The following is a 14898-nucleotide window of genomic DNA, read 5'->3' as shown; positions in this document are numbered from 1 at the left end:
TCCCATGCAAAAAATAAAGATTAAGTACTTATCTCTGATACTGAACAAAATAAATGAAAGCCACGGTAGGTCAACCTGTTTGACTGGAGTCATACCTTTAGAATGTAGTAAAAGCAGAATGACTGTTTTATAGTAGTTATTTTTACACCACTGTGATGCTGATGCTTGGTCAAATAAGAGACGGAGGACTTATTTTTGCTCATAATTTCAGAGGGTTCTAGTCATGATGTCAGGAAGATGGAGTGGAGCTCCACAGTTCATAATATTAAGGCTGTGCTGGAGACTTGTCACATCATGTGGACTAGGAAGCACAGCATGTGACCAGAGGCAGTGGCTGGGCCTATAATCCTTAAAAGACAACCACAGTGAGGCTATGAAAAAAACCTCACTGCCTCCCTACTGACTTCAGCTTCTAGTATGAAACAACACTGATTTGGGGCTTTCCTCTTTCTGAGTTAGAAGGAAGTTTTCCTAACTTCATAAAAACATAATATTGGGTCATGAACTGTCAAATACACAATTTGCTTTATTTTTGCCACTCTATCTAAAAAATTATAATTATGTCATGATACACTATCAATGTACTCTTTTTTCAATAGTTACTTTTTAAAAATCAACTTGAATAAAAATGTTACGTTTCTTCTTCTCAGCCTTTGTTGTTTTTATTTGAGGGCTTTCGCTAATTAACTCTTTAGCTTCTTCTTTTGATTTTGTATATTCCTTATTTCTCCATTTACATTGCTCTTTCTTTGAAGCATAATTTCATTTTGAGTCCCCTACATGTTTTAATTTTTAAAAATTAATAAAAAAGTTTATGTAAGAATAGAGTGAATTCAAATACTGTCATTTTGTGCTTTATAGTTTGCCATTCTCATGAGCTTAGAGTTTAGATCTTTCTTTAGAAGAAGAGCCAGTGCTCATAGCTGTTAAGCCATCTCTGCAGCCCCCAAATGCGATTTCTATAAGCAAAGATATTGAATTAATATCTGAATAATACACGACTGCCAGTATAAAACATTGTTGGAAGCTAGACAAAAAGAGAGAGTGAAAAATGCAACTCAAAATACTTATTAAAAATTAATTGTTATAAGTTCATTCATTTACCACTTCCTAGGACAATAAAAACTGCATTATTGATTTGAATCACAATACAAGTAATAATTATCTTTATTTCAGACTCTATAACAACATATTTCATATACTCCAAGGAGTTGTATGGTAGGATCATCGAGGACATTAAGAAAAGTGGCCTGTGGTCATAGTAATCATATATTCTGATTACTTGTTTCCAGACCAGTGATTTTAAAGCTAAGTTCCCTCCTTGGTTCTTTTGAGAATCCATGACCTGACACCTTGGCTGAAAGGCTAGTCATTCTCTTGGCAAAGATGGTGAATTTGTTCTATTACCATTGTTGGAAAACTGGAGACCAGTCTAATCATGTGACAGTGGTTTGTTACTTTTCAGTTTACTTTTTTGTTATTTAATTTACTTCTATTTCTCTTTAGAATTCCAGTTCTGCTTCTGAACCCAAAACAAAGTCTGGGACTCTTCAATACTCTCCCCTCCTTTCCCTTCCTTCCCTCTCTTTCCCCCATCCATTCCTTGCCTCCCACTCATCTCACCTTCTTACATCATCTCACTTCTTTCATTTTCTTTTTCTATATTTTATAAACCTTTTTGATGCTATTCATGCCTCATTAAATTGTATGTGTATCTGTGTATGTATTCATGTGTACAAGTGTATATGTGTGATTTTCTGTCTTTATAGACGTATCTAGTTTATATATACTTCTCCTTCATCACCGTACGTCATTACCTCACACAGGTCTGCAATGGCTGATTTTCAAGCCAACACCAAAAATAAATGGTCACATATTACATTAGCAAAATGCTGGATTACTGCCAGCTTTTCATGTGAGAGCCTTATATAAAACTTTTCTGTCAATTTGTACTTCTAAAATCATAAATTCTGTCACCAGAGGAAACATTTAGTCTGGGATTAAATAAAGTGGACTATATAATTTTCTCCTGTAAGAGGGAAGAGATATGTCTACTTGTTTGAGCTTTTACTGAGCTCTAAGCTAGTTTAGGATGCTGCAAATTGTGTTCCAGGATCTCAGCAGAGACTATCCCTGACAGGTGTCCCTTACTTTTATGAGTTACTGTAGAGTCTTGAGAGTTTTCTGATTGAATATACCAAGTTTATGTCATTTTTCAACTGTTCTTTCTTTTGATTTCAGTTCTATCTACTTTCTACAGCATTCTGACACTTCTTCATTTCTTTTATTCAATTCTGTGCCTCAGGCTATTTTTTCATTTATGTTAAAAAAATCTTGAGACTAGAGAAATGGCTCAGTGGTTAAGATTGCACATTGTTCTTGTACAGGACCTGAGTTTGTTTCCCAACATCCTTATCAGGATGCTCAGAACCATTTACAATTGTATCTTCAGGGTATTCAGTGTCTTCTGGCTTTTCTGGGCATTTACACTCATGTGCTTATACCCATATAAAGACACAAATACAAAAATAGTCATAAGTAATGAACAAAAGTGAGTAAAATGCCTTTTCTTTTTTGCATTATTCTTATTTCCCATCTCACACATTAGCAAAAGCAGCAAAAGAAATTAACCAAACATTTAAAAGTTTGCTTCATAATTCATTATTAGCCAATTGCCTTAGTCTCATATTTAAGATTAATATTTTATATAGAAAATTGTGTAATAAGTAGAATCAAGTTTGCTACAAATCTATATAATTTCTTTAACTTGAGAATTTAAATGATCACTGAGATTTATAGTGAAATCTCAATTTATTAAGCATGGGAGAATTATTATCCTACGGAAGTCTGTGTGATCTATGGGGAAATGCTTGCAGTGTTACAGGAACAGTTAGTTGTTAAGGACTGTTTCCATCAATGCAATCTTTTTGAGTGGCTTTTGTTCTAGTTGCCAGTCATGAATAGGAAGAAAAATAGATATAAACTGAGAAGGTAGATATTGGAAATAACACAAAATAACAAATAAGTTAATATCAGAATGATGGCTGCTAGCTTTTCGCAGTGGCAGTATCGTAGCCAATGAAGTTTATCCGAGGCACGATTATTGCTGATTGAAACAGAATGATGGCTGCTAAGGACACTGACACAAAAGAGTGGAAAGGATCGAAGTCTATATGTTAAGGAGAATCAATATTGTTTTATTTTAAGCAACTCACACATTCAAGGAAGTATGATCTACATTCTTATTTGCAAGAATCTTTTTATAGGTATGAATTCATTATTATTTATAAATATTAATTGATTTTCATTGGAATCAATTCTTTAGTTATAAAACTAAATATTGATGCTCTACTTTTACATATAAAACAGTTAAGGCTAAGGATATCACTTATTCCAAGTCACTTGGGTAACAAATACTGAATGAAGACTTGGAATATAATTTTTTCAACTACAGAAAATAATGCTTTTTAACCTGTCACTTAAAAAAATATTTCTGCCTAGAAAAAATTGTATCACATTAGAAGTACTCTTTGTGTTTGTTAAGCCAATCTCCCAAACCCTGTACATATGTACTACTGCACTTTACTGTCAGTACACTGTTTTACTCCTGCCACTGCTTTTAATTAGAAATATTTTCAAGCACCATTTTTGTCTGTTTTTAGCAATATTAGAGGTTGAAACCAAGGCCCCTGACATGATAGAAAAGCCCCTATTAATGAACTATATTTCCAAAGCCTACAAACACTTTTTTGCCAATGGTAATTCTAGTCGTAGAGATATTTCCTGATTTCAAATCCAATGTAGAATGCTGATTTGAAAGATTGAAGAAATGGTCTAAAAGAGAAAATACTCCAGAGAAAAAAGAACAGATGAGAAGTATCATGCTTGAACTGGTGCTTGGATCAGAAAATGATTAGCTATAAAATAAATTATTGAGATAGTCAACAAAAGGTCAGTATACACTGAGGATTAGATGATCATCTACTATCAAAATACAGCAAAAGAGTTAAGGGTAAGAGCTATGATGCTTGATGTCTTCAAATGGAATGTATATGGTGTGTGTGTGTGTTTGTGTGTAGTGTGTACATGTATGTATGAGATGGAAAGAAGGGGGGTTGAAAGGAAAGAGAATAAATAAGAACATATTATATAGTAATTGGTAAAATAGCTTGGGATTTTAATTTTTTGCTATTTTCCAATTTACCTCTAAATTAAAAAATTATGTTAACAAGAGTATGAACTTTTTGCATAAAGTTAAACTATATTTACATAATTCTGTGTCTTACAAGATTTTCTTCTTCTTCTCCTTCTCCTTTTCCTTCTCCTTCTCCTTCTTCCTCTCTTTCTCCTTCTTCCCCTCTTCCTCCTCCTCCTTCTTCTTCTCCTTGTCCTCCTTCCTCTTCTCCTCCCCCTCCTCCTCTTCCTCTTCCTCCTCCTCCTCCTCCTCCTCTTCTTCCTCCTCCTTCTTTTTGTTTTGTTTTACTAGGCTGGAGTCCCAGTTAAAACATCAACAAAAATGATAAACTTAATGAAACTAATATGTCAAACATTAAGTACCATAAAGACATTATGATGTCTCTTTATAATTGAATATACTTTGGTTTTCTTAATATTGTCAATAAACTAACAGATTCTATAATCAGTGTCCGATTAGAAATTATTCTGTGAAGTTTATTCTTTGGCTCTATATTCTCTTACCTGTAACCTGATTTTGTAATATAGACCTTGTAGATTTTCTGTGTGAATGTTATCCTATTCTATTCATTCAGTACTACACAGCAGTTGGTATCACACTGGACAATTAGACTCTAGAAAGTGTTTTTGTCCACATAGAAGATACAGTGTATCCATGAGAATATGACAGTAAAATTAAAATTCTCAACTACTTCCATTGCCTAACTTACCTACTGCCTTGATAATTCAGTAAGTGACAGAGTCAGTGGGACACATACATTTCTTTTAAAAAATTCTTTCACTACTATATTATGATAATTTTAGGTTTTCCCAATACTTTGCCTGAATTCAAAAGCCTCATCAATCATTAATATATTCCCCTCTGTAGATTCTGATTTTTTGATTGCTTTCCTGACATTTTAAATACCATGGAAGTTATTTTTTATACCCCACCAATCAATCATTAGACAATGCTGCATTTAGCTTCAGAACTGCTGCCATCATTAGTAACGTTCAGCTCTTTTGTACCTCCAGATGTACAATGAGTTAAGTGGAATCTTCACTCAGAACAAGCCATAATGCTAAGTAGATGCTCTGTATGAGTCCTTAATCATAGAGCCATTTCCAGTCATGTATCTGTTTAATTTTTTTCTGTTTAATTTTTTAAGCAGTTACTATATAAAAACTACAGAGCTTAAGTGAGTTCATTTTATATTTAAAAGTTGCTTTCCTAAGCAAGTACAAATAACATCTTATCTTCTAAAATTTCCATCTTTCCCTTCCTATCTATCCTCATCCCTATGCCCCCAGTAACAATTTTCTTGCTATATTGAAGCTTGTGGTCATGATATGTTGGAAACTAAATTTTTAATTCAATGGTGGAGGAAGTTTCTAGTGTTACAAGGCAATAGAAAAACATCTAAAATATTTGTCTTCTAGGTCACAGGGGTTAACCATTGTACTGTTACTGAATTGAAAAAAATCAAACTATGCTGCCCTTTGACATCTTCTTGTTAACTGAATAGGAAATAACAATAAAATTCTGGCAAGGCTGAGAGAAAACTGAGATGAGAAAAGCCAGCTTGTTTTTTAATTACATAAGAAGTAAAAATGTACTTCACTATGTAGTCCAAGATTGCATGAAGCTCATTATGTATAAACCCAGGTGACCTTGAGCTTATGGCATCTCTTCTGGCTCAGCTTCCCAATCAGATGTGGCTGTACGTGTGAGCTACCATGTCTAACAACCTTCACTCTTCATTGTAACTTTTTCTGTTTCACACTAAGGAAATATTTTTGGAAACAACACAGAGTATGTCAATGTGTGAATTCAGGATACTCACCTCTGCAATATCTTCTTCCTGAGTACTAGATTCAGCTGACCTTTTGGATAATGCAGTTCTGTTTGCTTAGCAATCTCCCAAAGGTCTCTGATTATACAGCCTTTTGATTTCTTTAGGAATTAAAGGGTGTTCAGAGATCTCAGGGATTAAACCACCAACAAAAGAGTATACATGGAGGAAGCCAGGACTCCAGATACATATGTAGCAGAGAATGGCCTTATCTGATATCAAAGGGAGGGGAGGGAGGCTTGATGCCCCAGCTTATTAGGAGGACACTAGAGGGGTGAGGCAGGCATAGGTAAATGGGTGGAGGAGCCCCCTCATAGAGGCAAAGGGGAAGTGGGAGGGGACATGGGATGCGAGTAAGGGGGAGAAGTTACCTGAAAGGGGGATATCATTTGAAATGCAAGCAAATACAATGATTAAAAAAAGTAAAGTACATGCTACAAGGTCACAATTAATTCAGTATCTTTTTTATTTTTAAAATATTTTTTCCAATCTGCTTCTATACCATTTTAATTACATGTAAGTTTTAAGGTCAGGTCTAGATGGAGGAGCTAGCAATACAATAGATGCAAATAGTCAAGAAGAAGCATGACAATAAACACAAATAGTCAAAGAAAAAGCAAGGCAATAAACAAAGTCCTGTGATCGTGATCACTCCCATGATCACTGTTTCTAAGAGCTTGTCAGGATAACCAAAATATCTGAGCCTACTTCCCTGTCCTAGCCCAGAGTCATTTTCATGCCAGAAGCCTACTTCTTTGTTCTAGCCTAATATTTAGATTCCTGTCTGAGAGTATTTCTTGTTCTAGCCTAATATTTAGATTCCTGCCTGAAATTACTTCTTTGTTCTAGCCTAATGTCAGATTCCAGCCTGAAGCCCATTCCCTTGTGCTTGACCAATGTCAGATTCTTGCCAAGCAGCCCCAAAAGCTGTCCACATTTCCCCCCTTTTTTATATCATAAACAAGACTGAGCTAGTCTTAGGTCGTTCTGACAAGAATACCTTCCTTATTCGTCATGGATTATGCATTATCAAAAGCAATGAGCCTCTGTCTTAGGTTGGTAAGGCTCTGTGCAGAATCTTACCTGTCCTTGTCTTGCCAGTCTGTCAAATTAATAACTCTGTCTGGTGGTCCATTTTCAGGTTCAAGCCATGTACTTTGGCTGCCAACAGTTGATGTTATTAAACACGAGCTTTAACCCAATGGGCAGGAATAAAAGTATTCCCAGGACAAAAAGGGCTAGCATGATCTAGTTATATACATTATTCTTGAAGCTTGACCAAAATGGAAACACTGACATCAGGCCATGGATAATTTTATCAGCAGTATTGCAGCATCAAAGATCAGCAGAGCAGCATTCTTTAAATTCATATCTCACTATGCAAATTTAAAACATCTTAGAGGTGTTAGAATTATGCCAAATACCCTGCAAGTGTCTTTAAATTTCTTCCTAATTATAATGACTATCACTGTAAATTTTAGAAGTAACACAAATCCATTGGTGTTTGGCATGACACTCGAGATGGCTCCTTAACCTCTGAACTTCCTTCTAATAATTTAGTAGGATAAAGAGCATCAATCCGTTGTTCCAAAGGCCTATCTTAATTCTCTTGTATATTCAACACATTAGTAACATTTTTTTGCTAAATGATTAACAAAAGTAGCTGTCTTAACTTCTTGTGTCAAAACAATTGCAGAGGCAGTGGTGCTAGCAATTAATGTAATGAAAGCTGTTATACCAGCAGTAATCAAGACCACTACCCTCTTGCTTTTGCTTAAAGCCTGACTCACTTTTTCCAGTACTTGCAAACTTTTTTTAGAATACCTAGGTTGAATTTAGCATCTTAAAAACTGAATATATTTACTAATCACAGTAAAAACTCAATGCAATATTTGAGTAAAAGAAAAAGGTGTTATTTGAGTGATAAAATTCATGGGAACAAGATTATCTCAAAATTAGTGCACTGTTTTGTTTTACATTTTTTTTTTCAACTGAGCTAGCTTTAGTTTTACCTATACAATTAAAGTAAGTGACACTCTATTCTCTCTCTCATCTTGGTTCTGTTTTTAATATTTCCTACCTACACTTTCTGAAAAGAGGCTGCCTTTCTTTTTTTCTCAGCTCTAGTTTGGCCATTCCAAGGCAGGGAAATGAGAGTGAATGACCTGGGACACCAGGGAGACTAATTTGATTTGAGATTTTTTTTTTTGTGGACTTTTGTATGAAATAAGAAAAGGAAATGTTTTTTGCCTTTTTTCAAAAGGGAAAGTGCAAATATCTAGTCTCATATCATCATTCCTTTCCAACTTGTCACCAAACTTAAGGGGTTATATTTTAAATTCATATTTTCTCCTCATCTCTAGCATCCCTGCCCATGAATTTATGATGTGGGTACTGGTACTAATTAGACAATTACAAATGCAGTTTATTTGTTACATTTCTTGTTCCTGTGACAAAATCAGACTCAAGGAAGAAAGGATTATTTTGACTCACACTTTGAGGATATAGTCTATTGTGAAACCTGAGGCAGCTGATCACATTGTAGCCACACTCAGGAAGCAAAGGGTCAGCTCCATTTCTCCCTTTATTTCAGTCCAGCAATTCTGCAGATACGGTTGTGCCTCCTACAGTTAGGATGGACCTGCCTACTTAAGCCAGTCTAGGAATTTTCTCACAGACATGCCCCATGGTTTATCTCCTAGGTAATTCTATGTCCTATCAAGTTGACAATATTAACTACCACACTTGGCCTATTGTTTTTTGATTGGTTCCAACTGTTCTTATTGGTCATTACTTTACTTTGCCCTGTCTTAGTTCTTTTTTTTTAATTTTCTCATAGTTAGAATAAAGTTCTTTTTCTCTTCTTTTTTTTTTCTCATTTCTTTATTGGATATTTTATTTAGTTACATTTCAGATATCATCCCATTTCCCCATTCTTCCCCCAGAAACCCCCTATCCTATCTCCCCTCCTCCTTCTTGCTTTTTTTTCTTTATTAATATTTTAAGTTAACATATGAAGTATTGGATTTTATTACAGCATCCTCATACATGTGTCATTAGAGTTCTGATTTGTTTCCCTCTGCCCCTTCCCTTTATTCCTCCAGCTAGTTTTCTCATCTGATTTCCTGTCACATGTATTCCATCACCCTTGCTCCTCATCCTTTTTTTTTAATTAGTAACTTTAAAAAAAATGTTAATCAAAGGCTTTATAGGTTTGGTAATGCTCAATAATAAGATGCCCATACAATCAGAAGTGTAACACAATACCCAACCTAGATATATCAACTATATTTGACTGGCAGAGACACTCGAACATCTGCCTCCATGTTCCCCCTCCCTTTCTCATCTCCTAGCTCCTCCTCTCATTTTCTTACTCCTCTCCTTACTCCTCCTCTTCCTCTCCTTACTCCTCCCACCTTAGTTCCTCCTACATATCACCCTTCCTGTTAAGATAAAACTTTTCTCTCAAAATACAATTAGAGCATAGCGATACCAATTTGTATCAGTAAGGTACAAGATAGACCTAATACCCAGTCCAACATTTTGTTGACTAACCAGAACCTCTATCATCTCTCCTAACTAAAAGACTTAGTTCTGAACCTGGCTTTTTTCTTGGCTTTAGAATGAATGTCAGCTGAAAATCTTCCTCTCAAATCTTTTCTCTCAAAGTAAATAGCCAGGATTGGCTATGAGACTATAAGTCTTCAACCCTGCCAGAAATCCAGAATGACTGAACTAACTGAAATTATGGGAAGCACAATGCATAGCTTCTAAAACTTACCCAACTTATAGAGACTGCTGAATACCTGGACAGTCCCTATACTACAAAACGATGGAGCATCTGATCTTCAGCCTTCTGGCCCAGGATCATCTGACAGATCTAATGATCCAGAATTATTAAGGGCTGATTACTCTGTCTTGGCAGATATAATCAGTCGACTATTCTGCAAGTGTGTCCTTTTCAGGATAGTAGTTTGTCTGTAGATGAAAAGAGGCAATTCTTGCCTAGTGGCTGTCTTGCCACAACTGGAGTAACTCCAAAGATGCTCAATTTCTTCTTAGAATCCAAGACAGGAAGCTGTCAGGAGCAGATAGGTTCTAATCAAAATGAAGCTTAATACAGAAATGTTTGTAACATCAATTCTGAGGACTTCTGACGTTTTGAAAACCAACTATCCACGTAAGGCTGTTGTCTATTAACTCCTCTCAACTATTTCTAAATAAAATATAGAAAACACCCTAACAATAAACTCAGAGCCATGAATTTGCTATAGGCCCTTAACTCCCAGGCTAACCATCTTGAATCAGTTAAGAGTTAAAGAAGGACTGGGTCTAAGCCTTGTATTCCTAAATGTGTTATATAGGCACAATTCCTATGAGAGTAACAATATTAATCTCATTTTTATATCAATAAGAAACTCATATCAATGAAAATTTTAAATTTTAAATCAAAGTAAATTTTGTACCATTTAAGAAATTATAACTTCAGATTAATAACAATTATACAGATTTTTACCAATAGGTAATGGCTATGGAATAAATCCTGCTATTCCTCCCTGTTCTGACAAAACCACTACTTTTTCCTAGAAAGACAGCCCAATATTAACCACCTCAGTCCCCAAGCCCAGAGAATAGGGGCACTGACTCTTCATTAACTTCTACAAGCTGGTTCCAGGTGTTGAGATATTAGAAGACTGGTGGGAGGAAGAGTAAATTGATAAGCCTCTGACGTCTGTGTCTTCTCTACATCCAGCTGAGATTCCAGGACTTCAGAGGTTCGAGCAGGTCTGCTCAACTTGCTTGATGAGTAGATACACCAAGGCTCTGTATTCACAATATACAATTTTCAAAACAAATTTTAGTATCAAGATAATTTTTTGTTTGAATTCTGGACTCTAGTCTTCTGGCGGCCTGCCTCTGTCATGTCTAATCCATATAATTCTGGGAGTTTCTATGAGGGTGTGCTCCCACCATCCTCCCATTCTGGCCTCCCTGCTCTCGAATTCCCCAACACTAGGGGATCCAAACTTTCAGGCACCAAGGCCCTCTACTTCCACTGATGCCTGACAAGGCCACCCTCAACTATCTATGCAGGTGGAGCCATGAGTCCCTCTCTTTGTGTTCTCGGGCTGGAGGTTTTAGAATGGCTACTCCAGCTTGTTTCTTAGGACCATTTGCTTGAAAAATCATTTTCCAGCCTTTTACTCTAAGGTAGTGTCTGTCTTTGTCACTGAGGTGGGTTTCCTGTATGCAGCAAAATGCTAGGTCCTGTTTATGTATCCAGTCCATTAGCCTATGTCTTTTTATTGGGGAATTGAGTCCATTGATGTTAAGAGATATTAAGGAACAGTGATTATTGCTTCCTGTTATTTTTGTTATTAGACGTGGAATTATCTTTTTGTGGCTATCTTCGTTTGCATTTGTTGGAAGAGGATTACTTTCTTGCTCTTCATAGGGTATAATTTCCCTCCTTGTATTGGAGCGTTCCTGCTATTATTCTTTGTAATGCAGGGTTTGTGGAAAGATATTGTGTAAATTTGGATTTGTCATGGAATATCTTGGTTTTTCCATCTATGGTAATTGAGAGTTTTGCTGGGTATAGTAGCCTGGGCTGGCATTTTTGTTCTCTTAGGGTCTGTATGACATCTGTCCAGGATCTTCTCACTTTTATAGTGTCTGTTGAGAAGTCTGGTGTAATTCTGATAGGCCTGACTTTATATGTTACTTGGCCCTTTTCCCTTACTGTATTTAATATTCTTTCTTTGCTTTGTGCATTTGGTGTTTTGATTATTATGTGACGGGAGGTATTTCTTTTCTGGTTTAGTCTATTTGGCGTTCTGTAGGCTTCTTGTATGTTTATGAGGATCTCATTCTTTAGGTTAGGGAAGTTTTCTTCTATAATTTTGTGGAAGATATTTATTGGCCCTTTAAGTTGGGACTCTTCACTCTCATCTAAACCTATTATCCTTAGGTTTGGTCTTCTCATTGTGTCCTGGATTTCCTGGATGTTTTGGGTTAAGAACTTTTCGCATCTTTGTTTTCTTTGACAGTTGTGTCATTGATTTCTATGGTATCTTCTGCACCTGAGATTCTCTCTTATATCTCTTGTATTCTGTTCGTGATGACTATGACTCCTGATTTTTTCCTAGGTTTTCTATCTCCAGCGTAGTCTCTCTTTGTGATTTCTTTATTGTTTCTACATCCATTTTTATGTCCTAGGATGGTTTTGTTCAATTCCTTCACCTGTTTGGTTGTATTCTCTTGTAATTCTTTAAGGGATTTTTGTGTTTCCTCTTTAAGCACTACTATCTGTTTACCTGTGTTCTCAAATTCTTTGAGAGTATTATTTATGTCCTTCTTAAAGTCCTCTATCATCATCATTAAAAGTGATTTTAAATCTGAGTCTTGCTTTCCTGCTGATATGAGGAATTCACGACTTTCTAGTGTGGGATAACTAAGTTCTAGTGATGCCAAGTACCCTTGGTTGCTGATGCTTATGTTCTGGTGCTTGCCTTTCGCCATCTGGATCTCCTTCGTGCTACCTGCACTGTCTCTGGCTGGAGCCTATCTTTCCTATTATCTTGGTTGTTTCAGAACTGTGTGATATGGGTGTTACTACTGGAGTTAGAGCTGGGCCTAAGATCTGCTCAGTGCTCGGGCCCAGGCTGGAAGGAACCAGTGCTCTCGGACAGGAGTGAATTCCTGGGTCCCAGTGAGTCCGAGTTACTTCTTGTTTGGGGCAGGTGTTGCTGTCTCCTTACCTAAGATGCCTAGGTTAGAGCTCCTGGGAGGCCCACTTCTTCTGGGATATGTGAGATTGGGTGCAGAGCTGCTGCCCAGGATCTGCTCAGTGTTTGGGTGCAGATCGGAAAGCCCGTCTTAATTCTTGATTTTAATCATTTTCTTTCTAAGCTGTGGAAAGCAATCTAATGTACCAATAATGCACTACCACTGTTGCCACAACCTTAGTCTTTCTTGGAAAGTTTTAAGTAAGAACTTGGAGCTAAAAGAACTAGCCCATATTATTACACTATGTATTTTGTTTACATTTTCTGTGTTAGTAAGGCCGTTTGGAATATTCACTTATTCATTAAACAAATGTTTGTTGTATCATGGAGCACGGCACTGCATAGGTATTTTTAACTGAGCCAACTACAACAGAATGCTTTGTGTGCATTAACTATAAACCATTATATTTTCTCTGTGGACTTCTCCAACACCAAAATATGAATATTGGATCAAACATAAAATAATCCTGAAAATAATGTGTCTGAATTCTTTAGGATCCTGTTGATGTATCTTACTATTGGATTTTTGGTTTTGATGCAATAAGCTAGAGAACTTTCATATTACTAGATTTAAAAAAAAAACCTTTGCCTTAATAATGGCCTGTAACTGAGCTATTTTAAAAGAAATAATTCAATAAAGGAAGTTGAAAATTCAAATAATGGCCTGACAATGTTTGTTGAATGGTTTTTCTATTTATAAAGTATTATTGGCAACAAGAAGCAGCTCAATGGTATGAAATGGTCAATTAACAGATGACACATCAGCTTGGAGAATGTCAAACAGATGTTTAAATGAGTATTATGTGTACAGATATAATCCAGCCCAGGGAAATGTTTATGATGTTACAGCTCTGGTTCCCTGGGAAACAGATGCTGAGATGGAAATTTACAAGTAGAAAGTTGAACCTCAGAATCAATGATCCAACCAGGCAAACCTCATTAAGTTTCAAGGCAGTGACTGGTCCTTCATGGCTCTCGGATCTGCTGTCTGAGTCATCTTTCGTTATTTCATGAGAAGTAGCACATGTACTTACCTGAGCTGGCCTTGCTAGAGCATTTCTTTTTTCGAATTTGAGATGAGTGGGAAGTTAAGACCTAGTTGCTCTTTTCAGAATTACTGACAAACAGGAAGAAGGGAAGCTTTGTATTTCAACTCTTTACCTCCACACTAGCTTGGTTTCAATTTAAATTTCTTTTTGGAGAGGCAGGAGCTTAGGCCAGATCTTAGTTTAGCTGTAGCCAAATGCAGAGCACCACTCAACTGCAGCCTGACAGCTACAAACACTCCATTAACATGACACATGACACAAACAGGAAAAGATGAAAACAAAGCATTGTTGTTTATTACAAACACTATAAATTTAACTATGAAAAATATGGGTGGGTCTACATATTTGGAGACACAGAAAAAGAAGAGTTATTTTGCAATGTAGAAGAATTTATAATAACCTATTCAGGATTCATAAATCAGGATGCCAAACAGCTTGTTTCTTTTATAATAACTAGGAATTCAAATTCTATTTTTCTCTTCCTTAGTCAGTTTTTTAAAAGATAGTTTTTGTTGTATTTTTGTTCATCTCAATTTCTCATATGGTTTGTGAAATCTGTCATGGTGTGGTACTGATAAACTCAGCCTTGTGCTACTGTATTAGAACTGATACCATAACACATATGAGCAGGTGCTTGGTGTGGGTAATGAACATCAGCCATTCTTAGAATGACCTTGTTTAGGATAATAAAGAAGCAGTGTGTATGAGTCTAATTTCTACATGTGTCTTACATGGTCATTTCACTTCCCTAAATTACTTCTTTATTCATTTCAACATTTTTAAAAGTAAGATTTATTTTTAAAATTCATTTGTGTGTGTAGTATTTTTGTGTATATATGTGTAGGGGTGTGGGGCTGTGAGGGGTGTGGGTGCATGTGTGTCCACATGCATGTGAGTGCAGGTATTCATAGAGGCCAGAGGCACTGGATATCTCTGGAGTTAGACTTATAGCCTGTTGAAACTATCCCGATGTGGATGTGGATGTGGATGTGGATGTGGATGTGGATGTGGATGTGGATGTGGATGTGGATGTGG

The 14898-nt window shown here is 36.2% G+C and overlaps 1 protein-coding gene and 1 pseudogene across 1 annotated transcript in view; both read left to right on the top strand.

The window, feature by feature from the left end:
- The window catches only part of Gucy1a2 (guanylate cyclase 1 soluble subunit alpha 2), a 326716-nt gene that overhangs the window by 48194 nt on the left and 263624 nt on the right, over nt 1-14898 (top strand). The gene's annotated exons all lie outside the window — the stretch shown is intronic.
- Nucleotides 3050-3171, top strand: LOC114624441 (annotated as a pseudogene).

This window comes from Grammomys surdaster, unplaced genomic scaffold (assembly GCF_004785775.1).
Source record: "Grammomys surdaster isolate TR1022 unplaced genomic scaffold, NIH_TR_1.0 206, whole genome shotgun sequence".
Lineage (NCBI taxonomy): Eukaryota > Metazoa > Chordata > Mammalia > Rodentia > Muridae > Grammomys > Grammomys surdaster.
This window is presented reverse-complemented; position numbering and strand designations above follow the sequence as displayed.